Raw genomic sequence first — 20685 nt, 5'->3', positions numbered from 1 at the left:
CTATCCTTCTCTCCCATTCCTCCAATAGCTTAGGAATCCCCCTCGCTGGAGAAAGGTTTTCCTGATTAAGAATGGCTAACTATGCCAAGGATGTTTTCTCACATATGCAGAGGCCCAGATGTCCTAAATGTACTTGTTATTTTGTTTTTCCATAATAGGTTCACTTTAATTTATATGTCTGTTTCAAATGTTGACCATATGCTTATCATGTATCTGGACATGCTACGTATTTTTTGAATTAAAAATAACAAGTAAGGGCTTCCCTGGTGGCGCAGTGGTCGAGAGTCCGCCTGCCAATGCAGGGGACACGGGTTCGTGCCCCGGTCCGGGAAGATCCCACATGCCGCGGGGCGGCTGGGCCCGTGAGCCATGGCCGCTGAGCCTGCGCGTCCGGAGCCTGTGCTCCGCAACGGGAGAGGCCACAACAGTGAGAGGCCCACGTACCACCAAAAAAAAAAAAAAAAAGCTGAATCCAAGGGAGGAGGATTTCAAAAAAACAGCAAGTACGGTTGACCTTGAAACAACATGGGTTGAACTGTGGAGATCCACTTATACATGGATATTTTTTGATAAATACGTGCTGCAGTACTACAAACGGGCAGTTGGTTGAATCTCACGTTGTGGAACCACCTGTATGGAGGGCCAGCTGTAAAGCTTCATGGATTTTCAGCTCTGTGAGGGTTGGCGCTCCTAACCCCTGTGTTCTTCAAGAGTCACCTGTATGTGTGTGTGTATGTATGTATTTTGGTTTTCAACAAATTTAATTAATTTTTTCATTGAAATATAGTTGACATATTTAGTTTCAGGGGTACAACATAGTGATTGAACATTTAAATACATTACAAAATGATCACTGTGATAAGTCTAGTAACCATCTGCCTCCATATAAAGTTATTACAATATATTGACCATATTCCTTGTGCTATGTGTATTTAATTCTATCAGTCACATTAAGTAATAGTAGAACAAAAACAGATTGCATTGTTATGATGTATTTGTTCATTGAAACTACATTACTGAATGGTCTCTGTAAAAACAAACACACACACAAAAAAACCCCAGAACAAATTGTTCCACATAATAAAATAGTATAGAAAGAAAAGGGAAAGGGCAAGAAAAAAAGAGGAGGAAACTTAGAATTCTGGGAAAAGACTTTTTCCAACTTTTATTTTAGAAAAATAGATGTAGTGTCTTCTAACAACTATTTCTGATACTCTGCCACATGCCAACACTATTGAGATGGAAATTTGATGACAAACGATGTAAAAGAGAAAGTTGCTCTCCTTTGGGTAAATACACAGAAAAATGAGGGAAGAATCAGGAAAAAATATTAGAACAGAGCAGGGAAGAAGGACAGACAGAAGGATGGACCAAAAAAGATGGAAACAAAACCTCTTGCAGTCTTAAGTAAACAAATTTGGTAAAGCTAAAGTAGCAGTTTGGAAGGTAGAAGGGGGAGAGGCTTTTTCTTCTGTAAAATAAAATGGGAAGTGGCTGGCGCCAATGTTCATAGAAGCAATCCCAGCATTCCACTGGCCTCCCAAAACTCGAAATCATCCTCTCAGTGAGAGGCTTCCTAAATATCTCTTATCATCTCCATGTGAGAACATTGCTAGTTTTCCCACTTTACCTGGGAAAGGGGCACATCTCTTACCACATCAGTTATTTTGCAGTTATACATTTTAATTCAATGATTGTTTCTTGTAGCCATTATGCACTGAACACTGTTTGAAATAGTCACAATTTCATAAGAAACAACGCAGAAAATTGTTACAAACTGCGTAATCTCAAGGAGCCCAAATGTCTAATAGGATAACCAGGGATGTAGGCCACTGATTCCATGGCGGGACCCAGCGTGATAAGAGCTATCACAGTAGCACTAGCTGGAGTAATAAAGGTGCAGAGGAGGACAGGGGTAATTGTGCCTGCCCACAGGGTTTTCTGCAGAGCCTTCTTTTGAAAAGATACCCAGACTCATTTCTCTCCCAGGACAGAATTTTACACAATTTGAACTGAGAGAGTTTAGCTCTGGTTTAGAATGCGCGTCATTTTTTTGCTAAAATAAATCTGATTCGAAAGACTGTTTCGTGGAGAAGTTTCCCTCTCCAATTGTTAGCCTTTAGCCATTGAGAAACATTGGTAAAGATGATCAGTGGAAGGCACAATGAAATTTAAGAGTATATCCACTCTTCTTGAGGTATTTGCACTTGAATTCATTGTCTTTCGCTGATAAAGGTAAAAGAGAAAAAAATGCCGTTGGGGCAAAATAAAGGCTAAATAGGTGAGTCCTACAAAACTTGTGGAAACAGCACTTGTACATAAGCTCATGTGCTACCATTTCGTTGCTATTGTTTGGCATATGTGCCCAAAGAAAAGCATTGGGGTTTATTCAAATAGGGGGCTGGCTTTGTACGTATTTCAATATGCTGACTAGACATGAGGTGACAAGTCAATTGAATATGTCTGCCTAAAGCCATATCCTAGAAGTAGCACTTTTACAGTGTACTTATTTAGTGTGTTTTGGGTGAAAAGTCATTATATAGGGAAAAAAGTCAAAAATTCTGTGTTCTGTAAAACATGGTATAACTTTTCTAGGTTTGTGAACTTGAACAGTTGTATGAGGCCAGTCTATTTATAGCTCTAAACACATACCTACATTTATACAAACTGTGGTACAGAATAATGTAGGATGCAAAATCCCCATTTACTTGAAGGCTACAGAATAACAAATTTTGAACTTTGTAACTGTCGGCTTCAGGATGGGCCATTCAGCACCCTCTGGTTACATTCAATCTCTTCCGCTGACCTTTAGAATACTCTGCTTAAGTAAAAAATTTCGATGAAAACTGATACAACACATTGCTTGCTGCTGCCACTTTAGAGAGAGTTGTGGCTCTGCCTGTGATTGTCTCAAACTTTTCTGACATTTTCTATGGTTAGAGAAGGGAGAGGGTTGTGGGCAAAGAAATGTGCTGGGCCCTTTATTTATTTATTTTAATTTATGTTTTTGCGGTAGGCGCTGTGGCCTCTCCCGTTGCGGAGCACAAGCTCCGGGCGCGCAGGCTCAGCGGCCATGGCTCACGGGCCCAGCGGCTCCGCGGCATGTGGGGTCCTCCCGGATCGGGGCACGAACCCATGTTCCCTGCATCGGCAGGCGGACTCTCAACCACTGCGCCACCAGGGAAGCCCCCTTTTTTTATTTAATTGTTTGGCCTCTTAAAAATTTTTAAAAAGTATTTTGGTAAGATTACTTAACATGAGATCGATCCTCCTAACAGATTTTCATGTCTGCAATACAATTTTGTTATTAGTACTGTACATCCGATCTCTAGAACTTATTCATGTTGCATAACTGAAATTTCATACATGTTTATTAGCAACTCCCCATTTCCCCTTCTACCCCAGCCCCTGGCAACCACCATTTTCTTCCTTGCTTATATAAATTCTCTGCTTTGTTAGAAAGTTTTGAGAAAAATTGGGACAACCCATTTTTTTCTTTGCTTCTTTGAAGTCTGTTTTAGGTACTTCATATAAGTTGAAATGTGCAGTATTTGTTCTTCTGTAACTGACTTAATTCACTTAGCATAATGTCCTCAAGGTGCATCCATGTTTTCTAACACGGTAGGATTTCTTTGTTTCTAAGGCTGCATAATAATCCATTGAACATATATACCACATTTTCTTAATTCATTCCTCTGCAAATGTATATTTAGGTTTTATATACATCTTGGCTATTGGGGATAGGGCTGCGTGAACACAGAAGTACTAACATTTCCTTGTTTTCAGTTTTTTCGGATAAATAACCAGAGAGGAATCAATGAATCATAAAGTTCTGTTTTTAATTGTTTGAGGAACCAACGTACTTTTCACAGCAGCTGCAGCATTTTGCATCCCTACCAACCATGAGCAAGGTTTGTGATTTCTTAACGTCCTCATCAACACTTGCTGTTTTGCTCTTTTTTTTTCTTTTTTGACAATAGCTATTCTAACAGGTGTGAGGTGATATCTCACTGAGGTTTTGATTTGTATTTCCCCAGTGATTAGTGGTGTTAGGCATTTTTTCATAAACTTGTTGACCATTTGTATGTTGCCTTTGGAGAAATGTCTATTCAAGTCTTTAGTCCATTTTAAAATCAGGTTATTTATCTTTTTTGCTATTGAGTTGTACGAGTTCCTTATGTATTTTAGTTATTAGCCCTTTGTCAGATATGTTTTGCAGATATTTTCTCCCATCTGTACTCCACCTTTTCACTCTGTTGATTTTTGCCTTGGCTGTGCAGAAGCTTTTTAGTTTGATGTAATCTCACTTGTCTAATTTTGCTTTTGTTACCTGTGGCTGGAGTCCTGTCTTATATTTTGAAAATCTTTCACTCAAGTGAAACCTAAGAGCACATAAACAGAAAACAAGACAAAATCAACAGACATTCAGCAACAGAATCTTCTTTTGTACTATCGGTAAGAAAACAAGTGCTTTTCCAAATAAAAAATAACTGTATTTCTCATAAAATTAGCAAGAAATTTTTATATAAAAGAAAAATGGAAGAGTGATTACTGTTCCCCATTCTAGAGCATTTTTCTTAGGACCACCATCTTCTTTCAAAGCTACTTGTCAAAAGGCAGAGCTTTTCAAATTGAAAGAAAGGTTTTGGGTTTCCAGTTCACCTACTATGCTTTGCAGGATAATAGGGAAATAGGCAGGCACTGTAAGCAGAAGGCAAACAAAAGAATTACAGCTAAGTGACAATAAAGCAGCACTGGCTCCTGGAGTAAGCGTTTTATATTTTCACTTCAGAAAAAAGGATGAGACGTTATTAATAGAAGGTTGACATGTAGATAATATCAGTTAACAGCTGAAATACATATTATGTAGCTTTAGCTATTCATTCTTTTTTTTTTTTGTGGTACACGGGCCTCTCACTGTTGTGGCCTCTCCCATTACGGAGCACAGGCCCCAGAGCGCAGGCTCAGCGGCCATGGCTCACGGGCCCAGCCGCTCCACGGCATGTGGGATCTTCCTGGACCGGGGCACAAACCCGTGTCCCCTGCATTGGCAGGCGGACTCTCAACTACTGCACCACGAGGGAAGCCCTAGCTATTCATTCTTAAAGCCAAAACTTGATTTCATCACATATAGAATGAAGAAATAATGGAGACAGCATCATGTTGCTTACTTTGTTAAAACCCACAAAATCACAATCGGATAATTAACTTACAATTTAATTAGATAACTGTAAACTGTATTCGAATGGTTAAAGGTATTCAAAACAGTATAGTTCTCAAGACTGTCTAAAGTTATTTCTCTTGATATTAGCCTTTCTTGGCCAAACAGCAAAACCAAGTCAAACATAATACATGAAAAATTAATATTCATCATTGTCACAGGGCTGTCTCATGTCCCAGTTAGTTTTACGTTCGTTTACTGTTAGGTAAAACAAATGAAAATGGACCAGAACATTTCCGCCAACAATGGCACATTTTAATTCTGTAGTTAAAAAAGGACATTTTAGGAGCTTTTGATTTCAAAATGCTTTGCAATTATATCCGATTATGCTTCTTACCTGAGATTTTGGAAACAATTGAGGACTAAAACATGGGCATTTTAGATTTCCGAATCAGACTTGTAAAGCACACTGTTGATAAAATTTCTGAGTAAGTGGCAAGTGGCAGAGCACAGATTTGACCTGTGATCTTAGGTGCAAGTAATAAAGGAAAGGAAAAGTCCCTAAAGAAGGAGGTAGAGAAAATCTAAAGTAAAACCTTCCCAGTACAGCCCAGGGGAGGGGGATTAGGATCTTCTCACCTGTCTCGCGGTAGCGCCGTGACCCACCTGTGGTAGCTAATCACTTTCACTGTAGGGAAGCGTGTGCAGTGCGGTTGAAGAGGAGCTTGTCCCAAAACTTCCACTCAGAGAAACCAGGCTAAAGAAAAGCACATCGTTTAATAATGAAGAACCCAGTGAGCTTGCCAGCCTGACATTTTTCTTTTTTTCTTGACAAATAAAAATTGTGTGTGTGTATACACGCATAGGTGTATATGTATAACATGGTGATTTGATATACACATGTACATTGTAATATGAAATGATTACTACAATCAATTTAATTAACACATCCATCACCTCACATCTCACTTTTCTGTGGTGAAAATACTGCAGTTCATAACAAATTTCAAGTATACTATACAGTATTACTAACTATAGCCGTCATTAATTCCCTAGAACTTAATTATCTTACACCTGAAAGTTTGTACTCTTTGCTCAATATCCTCCTCACCTCCCGATCTGTGCAACCATTGTTCTATTCTCTGGTTTTAGGATTTTAACCTTTTTAGATTCTACATGTAAATGAGATCATCCCGTATTTGTCTTTCTGTGTCTGGCTTATTTCACTTAGCATGATGTCGTCCAGGTCCATGTATATTTTCACAAATGGCAGAATTTTCTTTTTTTTATGCCAGCTTGGTGTTTCTAACATATCACTTTCTTTGCTTTCTTTATTCATGCAACTAATAATAAAGACGACTAATATTGGATGATATACTATACACATTGGAGAGGAGGAAGGCCAGAGGCAGAAAGATCGTTTAGAAAGCTATTTCTGTATCTTGTTTCCATCATGAGGGCTTTACAGACACATGGGTAATGATGGAAGTACTGTGTATCATAAGGCAGAGACTGTATCAACACAGAAGAAGGTTCTCTTCTGGATTCATTGATTATAGGCACGGGGTCAATGTTCAGGTAAAAATATACCTGGGAACAAAGTTCAGGAGACAGGGAAGGAATGGAGAAAGCGTGAGGTTTAAGTTGCTCATCTTATTGTCTTTATGTATGAGTAAAATTATAGCATATTAGATATATAATTATTTAAAGATTTTAAAATAAATACTTCTTGAGTCTTTACTCTGTTACAGGTTTATATTAAGTATTCTATATGAAATTTCTTAAGACTTGCAAGAGGTCTGTAAGTTTATTATTCTTATCTTTCTTTCATAAATGTGGTCTCCCAGCTAGTAGAGGGATTACAAATCAGACAGCGTTCCCTAATTCCAACGCCTACGCTCGAATCTCAGCCCTGTGTTTGCATCCCAGTACCTAGATAAGCATCTGTGTATAGTCTGCATTCAACCCATGTCTGTTTAACACATTACTGCATACTAATATCTGTGTCACAGGACAGCCTGAAGTTGCAAACGGTGTGTCTGAAGAAAGAAAAAAAAGTAGACAGCCAAAGGGTGTAATCGTTGATTGATTTTTAAAAACTGAAATAACGGAGATTAAGAAGTTAAAAAATTAAGTACAATAAAAAAAAGCTTTAGAATGCTACAGTAATTTAGGGGGAAATATGGCAAACAGAGAGAGCATATAACTTTTAGGAAAGTCTGCTTTGGCCTAAGTTTTATGAATTTGTGATAGATAGGGTCATTCAGTTGGCCTACAGTTCATGTATCCAGGGGTAAATTGGTTTCATTTGATGAACATCAAGATGTTCATAGCAAATTTCTTTACATGTAAATGTCAGTGCCTCATCATAGCTATGGGGGTTTTTTTTGTTTCTTTGTTTTTTTGTTTGTTTGTTTTTTGTGGTACGTGGGCCTCTCACTGTCGTAGCCTCTCCCGTTGCAGAGCACAGGCTCCAGACGCGCAGGCTCAGCGGCTATGGCTCACGGGCCTAGCCGCTCCGCAGCATGTGGGATCTTCCCGGACCGGGGCACGAACCCGGGTCCCCTGCATCGGCAGGCGGACTCTCAACCACTGTGCTACCAGGGAAACCCATAGCTATGTTTTTAAATGTCTACTGAGTGCAGGATCGCACAGTACGTTCCATGGAAGATTTAAAATGTGTGTCTAAGACAGTTCTGTAGTCAAAGAAGTTTACCTGGGAGCTGGGGAGGCAGGATAAAAACATTATTAATCCTGCACCCAGCTGTTTCCATTTCCCTCACCCTGTCCTGCGCACTGGCATCTGGAAAACACCACAGACATTGTTGACTCAGCCTGCTTTTTTTTGCGTTTGCTTTTCCACTGTCTGGGTGACTTCTCTCAAGATGCCACCATGGCTTGCTCACTCGCTTCTGTCAGGGTTCTGCTGAAAAATTAGGTAATAGGGGCTCTTTTAACTCCTTGGTACAAAATATCCATATGCACCTTATTCCCCTTCCTGTATTTTATTTTCCTCTCTGGTACTTATCACCAACATCCATGTGCTCAGACAGTTCATACAACTGATGCGTTTATTATTAGCTGTTTCCACCCACTAGGCTGTGAGCTCTTTGAGAAGAGGAGCTGTTTTGTTCATGGCTGTATGTTCACCACCCAGAACGGTGCCAGGCATGAAGTAAGGACTCCATAAATATTTATCAAGTGAATGAAAAAATGAACTGGTTAGTGATACCTTTAATTGTACAACAGCCAAATTGCTAACACAGGTGTTAATCACTATAGAAATTCATAGGAAATGCTTGGATATGCACCTTTCTCTGAATTTTATGGTATCTCAGGGAAAGAGATTCTCTCTCTTGAATATCCAGTGATGTCCTGGTAGAGTCCCTAACATATTGAGTTTATTTGATACATATTTGTAAAAAGGTTACATTTGCAAGAGGAGATGTATCTTTAGCAGGGCTTTGAAGGTTAGGTGGGATTTAGATGAGTGGTAGGTAGAAGAGAATGGCATCAATTTTCTGAATAAGATGTAGATGGAGATACAATTTCCCTTGACATACGGAGTCACGATACCCTGGTAAGAGCAGAGACTTAAAAAAAAAAAAAAGAAAGTAAACAGTGGTAGCATTGGGGATAAATTGTGGAAGGTTTGGGTTGAAAGGGATACAGGGCGCTAAATAACTTTTTAAAGGAGTCATATTCTTTTGAGCATGTGACAAAATAAGTAATGCTTTTGGGAGATGCGTTTTACTGTGTAATCATGCACATTCATTTCTATTCAGTATGTGTAGGATCAGAGTGGCTGTGTTTTGGGGAAGCACAATGTCAACTTAACTAAATGGGTTCAGGGAGAATTACAGTGTAGCGAGCAGATACTAAGTCTGCAGAAGTAGTGTGGATTGGAGTGATAACAGAATGGAAGACATGGATGTGAGAAATCATGTGAAGAAATAATGAAAAGAATTTTCTCATGCAGAAGTTTCAGCTACACATAAAAGAATGAAACTAGAACAGTCCCTAACACCATACACAAAAATAAACTCAAAATGGATTAAAGATCTGAATGTCAGACCAGACACTATGAAACTCTTAGAGGAAAACATAGGCAGAACACTCTTTGACATAAATCACAGCAATATCTTTTTTGACCCGCCTCCTAGAATAATGGAAATAAAAACAAAAATAAACAAATGGGACCTAATGAAACTTAAGAGCTTTTGCACAACAAAGGAAACTATGAACAAAATGAAATGACAACCCTCAAAATGGGAGAAAATATTTACAAACGAATTTACAAACTATGAACAAAATGAAATGACAACCCTCAAAATGGGAGAAAATATTTACAAACGAATCAATGGACGAAGGATTAATCTCTGAAATATATAAACAGCTCATGTACCTCAATATGAAAAAAACAAACAACCCAATTCAAAAATGGGCAGAAGACCTAGACATTTCTCCATAGAAGACATACAGATGGCCAAGAAGCACATGAAAAGCTGCTCAACATCACTAATCATTAGAGAAATGCAAATCAAAACTACAATGAGGTATCACCTCCCACCAGTTAGAAGGAGCATCATCAGAAAATCTACTAACAACAAATGCTGGAGAGGGTGTGGAGAAAAGGGAAGCCTCCTGCACTGTTGGTGGGAATGTAAATTGATACGGCCACTATGGAGAACAGTATGGAGGTTCCTTAAAAAACGACAAATAGAACTACCATACAACCCAGTGATCCCACTACTGGGCATATACCCAGAGAAAATCGTAATTCAAAAAGACACATGAATCCCATTGTTCATTGCAGCTCTATTTACAATAACCAGGTCATGGAAGCAACCTAAATGCCCAAGGACAAAGAAGATGTGGCACATATATAAAATGGAATATTACTCAGCCATAAAAAGAACAAAACCGGGTCATTTGTAGAGACGTGGACGGACCTAGAGACTGTCATACAGAGTGAAGTAAGTCAGAAAGAGAAAAATATCGTATATTAACACATATGTGTGGAGTGTAGAAAAATGGTACAGATGGTCTGGTTTGCAAGGCAGAAATAGAGACAGATGTAGAGAGCAAACATGTGGACACTGAGGGAGATTAGCAGGGTGGTGGTGGTGGTGGGATGAATTGGGCAATTGGGATTGATATGTATACACTAATATGTATAAAATAGGTAACTAATAAGAACCTGCTGTATAGAAAATAAAATTTAAAAAATAGGCTCGATTTCAATGAGAATTTAGCACATAATAAAGTTAGACTTCAAATATCTCTGTGTGGCATTGAGCCAAATGCTAGTTCTTTGGGGGAGAAAAGCTATATTTCTACTTGTTCTCAAAAGTTAAAAAGAAAACTGAAGCCATAAGAAACCGAGGTGATAATGAACATTGGTGAGTAGATTTTACTTAACAATATGTAACAAAGTTTTGAGATCTAGAGCACAAATATCTGTCTGTCTTAAATAACTTTATACTGTTCCATTGTATGAGTGTATCATTATTTAAATAGAACTTGGTGGCTAAACATTACATTGTTTCTATGTTATAAACAATGCTATAATGAACATCCTTTCACAAATGAGCAAGTGAAATCTCGAAGTACAAAGGGGTATGACGTGTGCACACTTTAAAAAGTGGTATACTCACATGTATGTTTCACAGTTTTTAATGTCAATTTAAAGTATTAATAAAAAATAATCAGGCCTGTGCTTTCGATAGACATCGGGTTTGTGAAGTGAGGGGACATCTTTTTAAGGTACATGAAGTTACACAGTATGAACATTTTTTTATCCTTTGCATGTTATTTACCAAGTAACTTCTTAGATAGCTGAAGGAAGTTCGTCTGAATTGAAAGTAAAGAGAGGAAGCCGCAGAACATTGTGGATGCTGTGATCTTATTTTTATAGGAAAAAGGCTATGCATGTATGTATAATGTGAACTCACAAGGGAGTAAAACAAAAGAAGAGCTATAAATAAAAAGAAAAGGAAAATAATGCTATTGGGCAGACATCAAAGATATTTGGATTTGTTTCTAATCTTTCTAAATTAGCTAAAATTAGATTCAGAACCAGGAAGTATGCAATTAATACTTCATGACAACATTACTTAAGCTAGTAAGAATATTTGTGTGTTTCTTGTCAAAATTTTAAGGTTTTTAATTACATTGTTTCTTTCCTTCTTGTTAGAAATACTACAACCCTTTCAGTGTGCATCATGGTAGTTTTCAATTTCTAAATACTATCTGGTAAACATATGTAACTGAGAAACATACCAAACAGTAAAGCCCAGACAAACAAGGAACAAAAGTGTTTGCTTTTCACTGCATATTCCTGATAGGATATTTTAAAACAAATGACTGAAAATGTTATAAAAATTAGCAGTTCTCTCATCAGCAAAGGAAGGAGTCTAGATTTTGATTTATATAAAATCCATCTTTAAGACAATATGGTTTTATTTAAAGCTTACATTAAAAAAATTGAGAATGCTGTTTAGCTTACAAGTTCAAGAATCATTTTTTTCGGGATTCCAATAGAAGGGCAAATGGGAAAAAATGAGGTTTGAGTTATCCCACACATGAATTGGTCTACATAAGCTATTTCTACTTGATAGAGACATTTAATCACCATTCTTTATTTTCCTTTGCTGATTGTATCACGATTATCCAAAGTAAAACGAAGAAAGTAAGGAATAAGAAATACATCAACGAAGTGCAGGACAGTCTAATCAGTTGGCGTTTTTAGAATGCTGCAGAACCTCCAAGTATGTGCTTAAATGGCGTCTTCTCGGTGAAGCTCACCTGGACCATCCCGTTCTAAAATTAGACTCACCCACCCACCACCATTTGGATTCTTACTGTTACATGTTCTTTTCTCACAGCGTTAATCAGTTTATAAACAGTCATACACTTATTTATTATGTTGATGAGTCTATCTCCCCTGCTGAAACCTAAGTTCTGAGAGGACAGAGATCTGTCTGGTTTCTTCTCTGGTGTATACCTAGCATCTGGAACAATGCTGGAACATGATAAGTGTTCAATAAATACGTGCTGAATAAATGAAATTATACAGAAGACGTTCCTGACCATAAAAGCAAACTTGCAGTAAATTATTAGGTAGGGCTTAGAGATACAACTGTCAAAGACTTAAAAGCATTCATAGTAGGCTAAGGAGAGGAGTAAATTAATTAAAAATTTAGAATCCATCAAATATTTATGAAGCACCTCTTGTGGCAAAACACATGAATCCAAGTGTATGACTGTGTTAATTATTAAAATCATAATAAGTTTTGGCATTGTTAAGTTAAAAAAAACCCACCCAATTTGGTTTTTGAGGGTCAGTATGTTTTTTCTTTTGTTTGTATGCATACTGATCTCTATCCTCCTTGATGATCACAGTCTCGGGTAGATACTGCATCCAGAATTTTACATCTTCTAACATCCTTCCCTTTTCTCCCATTCAGCTACTCACTCCCAGGACTATATCTTGGACATTGCCAACAGTTGGAAACCCTTTATTTTTTACATAATCAATTTGAATAAGTAGTCCTCTGCCTATAACTTCCCATGTTTCCATCAAGCTTAGTTATTCAGCCAGTTATTCGAACTTAATCTAACGTTGAGCTTCAGGACTGATCCCCACGTGCCCTGAACATTTCCTTTGCCTCAAATCATTGGCTGCTCTTCCTAGTAACCTCCTGTCTTTCCGAGGTTGGATTTCATAGCTTATTATCTTAAGCAATCTTTTCAAACAAATAATATTAAAAATACTAATTCCATACTAAAACTAATATTAAATTTAATAATAATAATATAGTTAACATTTTTGAATCCTTGCTGCATGCCCAACCTTATTCGAATCTCTTTACACATACGTATTACTTTAATCCTTACAGCTCCATAGTTGGTATCGTTTTATCCTCATTGTACATATGAAAAAACTAAAGGAACATAAGGTTAAAAATTTTTGCTTGAGGTCCCACAAGTGGGCAGTTTAGAGCTAGATTATGAAGCCTGAAATTCAGTTTCCAGAGCACCTTCTCATAAGTGTGGTATCTGCCCTCATTGATCCACTGAAATGGCCTTTGCAACTTTACAGTGAGCTGCCTGTTGCTAAATGTAATCAACATTTCTTGCTCTCCATGGCAGAAGAGTGAAGCTATACATTCATGGCCCCCGAACTTGACTATCAAGTGCTCTCCAGCTATCCTTTTCTATTTCCGGATTGATTGGCTGTTTCTGGTTCTCTCTGTCAAATTGTCTCTTCTTTTCTCATTCTCCCCACCCCCATTCTCTTTATTGTCAAAATACAATGACGACTTTTGTTTCATGGGGAAAGTAGAAACTATAAGATTAAACTATCCATGGTAATAAGAGAACAGAATTGGGAGAGGTACAGGAAAATTTGTTTCTCCTTTTATTTAATGTTCCCTCTACCTCTGCTTTCACTTTCATAAAGCACTTTTGCCTCCATGATGTCTTTTTCTGCCTTACTCTTAAGTTCTAGTGTTTATCAGGGTTCGGTTTTCGTCTTGATTCTCTTATGTTATGCACTATCTCTAGGCTTTATTAACCATTCCCATGGTTTCAGTCATTATACATAACAGTTTGGTTAAAAATCTGTGTCTGTAGCCCAGATCTCTCCTGAGATTTATCCAGTGTACTGAAAGATAAACTGAGGTATATTAAAAATTTTTTAAAGTCTGAGTGAAAAGTGATTAGACTCTGGCAGCATCCCATCTAGCAGATAGAAATTGAAGCTGTACAAAATGAAAGACTTTTATGGGCATAAGGTAGTAGGAACAAGGAAATTTATACCAGACAAAAAATGGGTTGGTTATTGCAAGGTTACTTTCCTTTAGGGGATTGCAGGGGTCTCTCAGGAAGACTAGCTAACAAGTGCTGATCGGGAGATTCCTAGTTGACTGGGTTATTTAAGATCCCATTTCTGGGAGAGCCAAAACAGTAATTAAGTCTCGGTGTGGTGACAAGGGCTTTGCAGAAGTAACTCAGTCTTGGGCCTGTTGTCTTGTGTTTTAACAGTATGTAATCACGTCCTGGATATCTTTGCTTGGATGTTCCATAAGCACCTTAAACTTGGTATCTAAAATTGAACTTGCATTTTCCTCCACGACTTTCTTCTTCCTGTCATATCTCAGTGAATGGCATCACCATCCACTTAGTTTTTGCAAGGTATAAACTTTAAAATAGAGTCAATCCTAAAAAGTTGCTTTTCTTTCAACACTTACCTTCAAGCAGTCTTCAAAACTTTAAAACTTTTCCTCCTATATATCTTTTTTAATATTTATTTATCTGGTTGCGCTGGGTCTTAGTTGAGGCAGGCAGGCTCCTTAGTTGTGGCATGCACATGGGATCTAGTTCCCTGACCAGGGATTGAACCCGGGCCCCCTGCATTGGGAGCACAGAGTCTTATCCACTGCACCACCAGGGAAGTCTGCCTCCCATATATCTTTTGAATCCATCCACTTCTATCTAACTCAACTGACATTTTCTAATGTGGAGAAGAGTACATGTTTTTAAAATATTAGAGTTGCAACAACCTTTTAACTGCCTTGTCTTTGTCCAGTATAGCCATAAGAAACCCATAATAAGCATAATCTCGCCAATGTTAAAAGATAAACTGAAGCATATTAAAAATTGTAAGAGTTTATTTGAGCAAAAATCTATTTGAATTGGGCAGCACCAAATAGAAAGTAGTTAGAAGTCCTCACTGACAGGAGCTAGGGGAAAGGCTTTTACAGAAAAGGTGAGGAAACAAACCAAGGGCATTATTTGATGGACTGTAACTTAAGTGTTTGTCTTATTTCGAAAAGACTAGTCGGCTGTTGGTGATTGGTTGTCCTTGGTTTCCATGACTTTACCTCATGGGATTTACAGGCTGAGGCTTTGGTTCGCTTACATAGGCTACGAAAGGCTTAGGCCACCTCAGTGTAATGGCCTCCAGGTTGAATTAACGCCAACTAGGAAATAAACTTCCTCCTTCCCCCAAATTCCCAAAGTTTCATCCCATTATAAGTTTAGGCTCAGGCTTGAGGTCTAGAATCTTGATATCCAAATCAGGATGCGGCAAGTATGTTTCCTTTCAGTCCGAAGACCTGTGAACTAAAGAGACAAGTTAATTGCCCTTCACATACCCAACATACAGTGGTGGGACAGGGATAGAATGGTCACAGTAGACACTCCTGTTCACCGTGGTGTGGGGAGGTGTTGAGGAAGCATCACAGGAGGCAAACGGTCCCTAGTGCCAAGAAATTCTGAAATCGCATTAGACGTGTATCAACACTTCCAGCTAGGTCCAATTCTGCTTCCTGGAAATGGGTTTCTGAGGCTTTTGGCTCCTTCCTCTGGACTCTTAGCTGCATTCTCTGAGTCATCTTTCCTTTTCCATAATAAATGGCTCATGCTTGCTGCAGAGTGGTTTCTCATTCCTTTTCCTTCACAGGAAGGTTGAGAGTGTGGTCTCTTTCCACTGAGGCTTTCCGTGTCAAGAATGACAACTCTCAGTGTCTGACCAGTGAAAAGCCCTATGACCTTCCACTCACAAGTGGAATCTTCTTTATGGTGTCCTCGGAGTTGCTCTTGGAATACCAGGAAGTACATTGTGGTGGCCAACATGGCAGAGGGCATGGAGAGATGAGCAACAGGTAGGGGTAAAAAAAATCTAGGTGGTGTGACATGATCCATACACCTCTTGATCTATCTACATTTCCCTTCCCCCTTCCTTGGCATTGGCCCTCTGGAGAGGTCTTTCTGGTGAGAGTCATTGTTTTCCTCAGACCAAACCCCTGAATTAACCATATGAAAGCAGAAAAACAACAAAATAGAAAAAGGCCTTCTTTCCCATGTAGCCATTTTACAAGTTAGTCCACGAATAGGACTAAATTGTGGTGAAAAGAATTTTCATCCAAAGAACAGATTATATTTTTACCCCACCTGGCACAGTTAAAGAATCTTTTATGTACTGACTGTTTCTCCTGCCAGAGAATAAAAACAAAATTCTTACTCCTCTGAACCCATGCATTAGCTTTTCTAATTCCTGGTCATTGAAGTTTAAAAGGTCCACAGCAGCTTTCAAATCTTTAGTCTTAGGCTTAAATGAAAATCTCTGAAGGTGAAAACTAAAATAGTCTGGGATAACATTAATTCTGAGAATAAAAGTAGCCTTCAGCTTTATTTCCCTGGAATAGCATTCCTGCAAAAGAACACATGCTGGTAGATAATTACTAATAAGTCTGGTCTTTAATAATGCACTTTTCTTGTTCTGAGAAGTGTGTCAATTACAGATCAGGTGGGTCTCTGGAGAAGTATGGACCACTTCTTAAAGATAACCTCATCTTTAGAGACCATATTTACATTGTTTCTCTAGATCTACTTCAGCATTTTTGTACTCCTTAGACAAATGACTTAATTCGTCCTTGAGAAGATAGTATTTGTGTTGCAGTTATTTAGAAGTGATTGTGCGTGACAGGCAATCTTGCTCGTCTTTCAATAATAGCATCCTGACCAAGGGACGATTATGTATCTCTTCCCTGATTCATCTGTCTTTTATATAGAATCTTCTTGAAGATGGGCAAATTATGACTAAAATTATATATTCACTGGGAAGGAGAATAACTTTTATTCTTTTTCAAGTAAGGGACCATAAGTTAACCCCTTAGCTACACTTCCATGTGAAAGTCTACATAATTACTCTGTTCCCATTACCATGGTTGACACTGGAATTTTGTCTTTTCCAACAGTGATTTGGAAAAAAGTATAATGTTTTCTATATTTTAGGGGAGACTTTTGAACTCACAGTCTGTGGTAGTTTATACTGTGTCCACTTGGTTAAACTGGAATTAGTTTTCTCCAAACCACCTTCCTTCTGTGGCCCTGGGTTAGAATCGACCAAAGAGAAAGGTGTATGGAAGATGGAAGTGCAGTAGTGGCTATTGTGCTCTGAAGGCTGTTGTGAGATGTGGTCAGAAACACAGGTGTGATGGCAGGTTCCAGCTTGTCCTCCATGTCCCTTATGCACTGTCCTAACCACTGGCCCTGCTGACCAGCAGGAGCCTCCAACCCCCGTAACCAGACCTTTGGTTGCTAACAGAAGAAGGAGCTACACAAAGGCAACCAATTTCCATAGACTGACATCTCCACCAGCAGCACTACATGGTCCCACATCAACAGCTTGATGTGCCCTGCTTCCCAGATTCTCCTTCTCCTGCAAGCTCCAACCTGTCTGCCTGCCTCAGAGCTTTGACAGTTGCCAGCTCTGATAGCAATGCTGTTTGTGGATAGATAAAATCCCTGAGAACTAGCCTAGATTGATAACCTAAGGAATACTAGGAGCATCTCAGTCTAGCTTTCAACTGTTTTTCATTAGTAAGATCTGGTGCACATTTATCTAGAACTGTAGCAACCACTAACCAGTGTGATGAGGAACTAAATTTTAATTTTATAATTTTCACTTACCAAAGTTTAATTTCAAAACAAGTCGTAAAAAATACTTTTCTGTGAAACACAACTTCATTAAATTGGTAGAACGACATTTCACTGTAACTGTTGCACTGTGTAAGTTGCTGTTTTTAGTGGTGTGCAGATCAGGTGTGTGCATCTAGTCACTGTCAATGGATTGACTCAATTTGAATGCATTTTTTCTATACATCAATGTAAAATTGTGGCATGTTTACTTGATATTTTATGCAGTAATACCTATATAATTCGTAAGTGGTAATTAAAAGGAAATACTAATTATTTTAATTATAATTATTATTTTAGCTAAAAACAAGTATGGACATATTTTAAAATTTGAAATGAAGGCTTACTGTGGATGCAGCATTGAATGAAGGCACTAAAACCAGAACAGTAAAGTCAAGAGAGAGAGGTTGTAAATTGCATGGTGAATAGCATTTGCAAGTCACTAGGACAAAGCAAAACCAAAAAGCTGTTTCATTGTTGTGCAAAACTTTTTAAAACAATAAACTGGACAATATATAGAGACATTTTCAAAAAGTTCATGGTAAATTTGGTACTTCCTTTCAGCAACAAAAATATCAATGAAATTAGGCACAGAAAATCAAAGAGAAGAATATATCAATCAGCTAAAATGAGAAACATGTACATAACAAGTTTTTAAGTGACTTTTAATAGGATCTAATCTAGCAAATAACATGAACTTTTTGTATAAAAACTCTTGATGGAAAGAAGGCAAAAGACAATGATTAATTTTACGTTTTTTTAAACCTTCCTTTAATGTGCTACCAGACAATTAAAAATTACACACATAGCATATATTTCTAGTCGACAGTGCTGATTTAAAAAGTATACCAAGACTTGAGTTAGTCTCATATAAACAAATCAGAGAGGCTAGGAAACGCTTCATTTCAGATCTTTTTATTGCTAAGGGATCTTTACAAAGTATATTTTAGTTTTTACTGTGTAGTTCATAAATATTTGATATTTTGCTGTTAGCATTACTGGCTACTTGTGTTTATATGTGCTAGTAAATATTCATACATTAAAGAAGATTTCTATATAAACTTAGAAAATAGAAAAAAATATATTTCACTACCCTATATAGTCATTATTAGCATAATGATAGCTTTTCTATAAAGCACAAAATTTACTTCAAAGTAAAATCATAGGGGAATACATGAAAAAGACGCTATTGGAAGTAAAGACTTATCAGCCATAACTGGTGAGACATCATGTAATTTGATAAAATGGGAAACATAAAGTGTTGCCAGTGAATACTAATTTTCACAGGTATCTAGGAGTAACTATTTGGTAGAATAAGTAATGGCAAATACCAACATGTCTTTGTTGGTTAGAAGTGATTTTTGATAACCATATTGCTTAAATTTAATTATTTTTGTATATGCAGGATAATATCTGAACTAACGTTCGTAACATTGCATTTGAACTATCAGTTTTGAACTCAATGAACTGCTTGTCCATTTAAGAACCAACCTCAGAGTTTTGCTGTATGATTTCATTGGTGTCATTTATAACCATACTGTGTCATTTCTGGAATAAATTTCTTCCACGGAGACCAAGTAGGCAATGTCCTTGCAAAATACGTAGTGCTCTACCAATCTAAAGGTTGGGTTACCAGGCTTAGCAGCCAACCTAATTTAATGACTAAACAAACCTCTGTAGAAACTTAGACCTGCTTAACTTCTTCAGGCATTTCTAAGCACTTTAAATTCTGCCAAAGATGTGACCTGGTACTCTAATGAATAGTCAGCAAGTGACCTTAATCCGTGGGGATATTGATTCCAGCTGGAGATGCCTATCACCTGAGTTGACATTTAACACCTTTGGTAAAAGGGAAAATAAAAAGCCAAACTTGTTTTATCATTCTTATAAAATATCAACTGGAAAGAATCTCAGGTTTAAAAAAAACAACAAAAACAAAATTGTAAAAATATGGTAAAAATATGGCTTTGCTGCCTAAACAGTCTTGGGGAGCCCAGAAGTTGGAAGGGGCCTCCACAGACAAAACCTGACTCAGAAATAGTTTTGATTCCTGGTTCTGATTAAGGATATATCCATCCTATTTGTAGAGTTTGTGTGGAAGACTGCAATTGGTCATGAGAGTTACCTGCATATTAAAATGCACTCCATAGTGACGTTTCTGCCATATTTCTCATCTCATACTCCTGACCTTGTAAGGTAGGAGAAGAAATATCAAAAGGGTATGCCATTCAGAGTATATATTTATGCTACTTGGTTAAACATCAAGCTGTAGAATGTGGGGGAAGTGGGACTTCTTGAATGGTAGAATAAGGTACTTGATGAACCCTCTCCCCAGCAAAACTCCAATTTAACCAATAAAAATTGTAAGTAAAATAGTCATTTTAAGTTTCTGGAAATTGTCCTAAGGGCATAGAGTGAATGGAGAAACATTCATTTGAAAAAATGTACTAAATCTCGGTAAGAATAGCACGAATCTGGAACAGTTGAGTCACAGCCTGTTCCCTTAACCTCCACCCCTAGCTCCATGTTACAGAAGCTCTATACCAGGTGCTCTTCCCTGGCCACCTACAGCCAAGAAGAGAGGGGCTCCCTCTTCCCTAAGCTTTCAGTCTGGGGCTACAGTTTCCATTTCTCATCCCAGCCCCATGTTGCAGAATGTCTGTCTATCCCATGCAGGTGTGGTTGAGAGAAATAGGTCTCCCCTTTCCTATCCAATCCTTAATCATAAAGCAGAAGTTCAACCCCAAATGCAGCAGGCTGAAAATACAAGGACCCCAATTTTGCAGGCTGGGAGGGGCAACCCGAGAAAACAAGGGGAAGCCACCCTGCCTTTCCCCTCGCAGCCACTCACATGCAAAAGTGTCACTCTTGGAAAAGCAGGTACTTACCCCTAGCTTTGCTAAAATGGTGCAAAGTTTCTGCTCAGGAGGAAAGGCAGCCCATAAGGACAAGGAGCTCTGCAGCTCTGGCTGAGGAAACTGGCTTTATTTAGAACACAGCATGGAGAACTCTGTGTCTAAGGGTGACTTTTAAAATGT

The sequence above is a fragment of the Phocoena phocoena genome, chromosome 9, assembly GCF_963924675.1.
Source record: "Phocoena phocoena chromosome 9, mPhoPho1.1, whole genome shotgun sequence".
Lineage (NCBI taxonomy): Eukaryota > Metazoa > Chordata > Mammalia > Artiodactyla > Phocoenidae > Phocoena > Phocoena phocoena.
Note: the sequence above shows the minus strand (reverse complement) of the source record.